Below are 593 nucleotides of genomic sequence, written 5' to 3' on the forward strand. Positions count from 1 at the left end.
ATATATATATATATATATATTATGTGTGTGTGTGTGTGTGTGTATTCCTCATTTATATACTTTTTCATTCCTACAAAACTGCATTGTCCCTAACCTAGATTGATTATTTAAATTCCACTATTATTTCTCTTTTCTCTGTTAATACTTTATCTAATAAGAATACACCTAATAATAATAATAATTGATTCCACTGAATCCATATACATATGCATGCATGCATGCATCCGTCGTCGTTTAACGTCCGTTTTCCATGCTAGCATGGGTTGGACGGTTCGACCAGGATCTGGGAAGCCAGAAGGCTGCACCAGGCTCTAGTCTGATCTGGCAGTGTTTCTACAGCAGCATGCCCTTCCTAAAGCCAACCACTCCGTGAGTGTAGTGGGTGCTTTTTAAGTGCCAGGCGAGGCTAGCAACGGCCACAATCGGATTGTAAACGGAACCCTTCCTCACTTTAAACAAACATCCTCAACAAATGTCTTTCAGAGGATGTTTGATTCCGGTTATATCGAAATTAAGGTGGGGAAAAAAATTTTAAATGATGGGCAGGCATTATACATACTGGCAGGTATTGCAATATTTTACAAAATGGATCT

The sequence above is a fragment of the Octopus sinensis genome, linkage group LG19 (assembly GCF_006345805.1).
Source record: "Octopus sinensis linkage group LG19, ASM634580v1, whole genome shotgun sequence".
In the NCBI taxonomy this organism is placed as follows: Eukaryota; Metazoa; Mollusca; class Cephalopoda; order Octopoda; family Octopodidae; genus Octopus; species Octopus sinensis.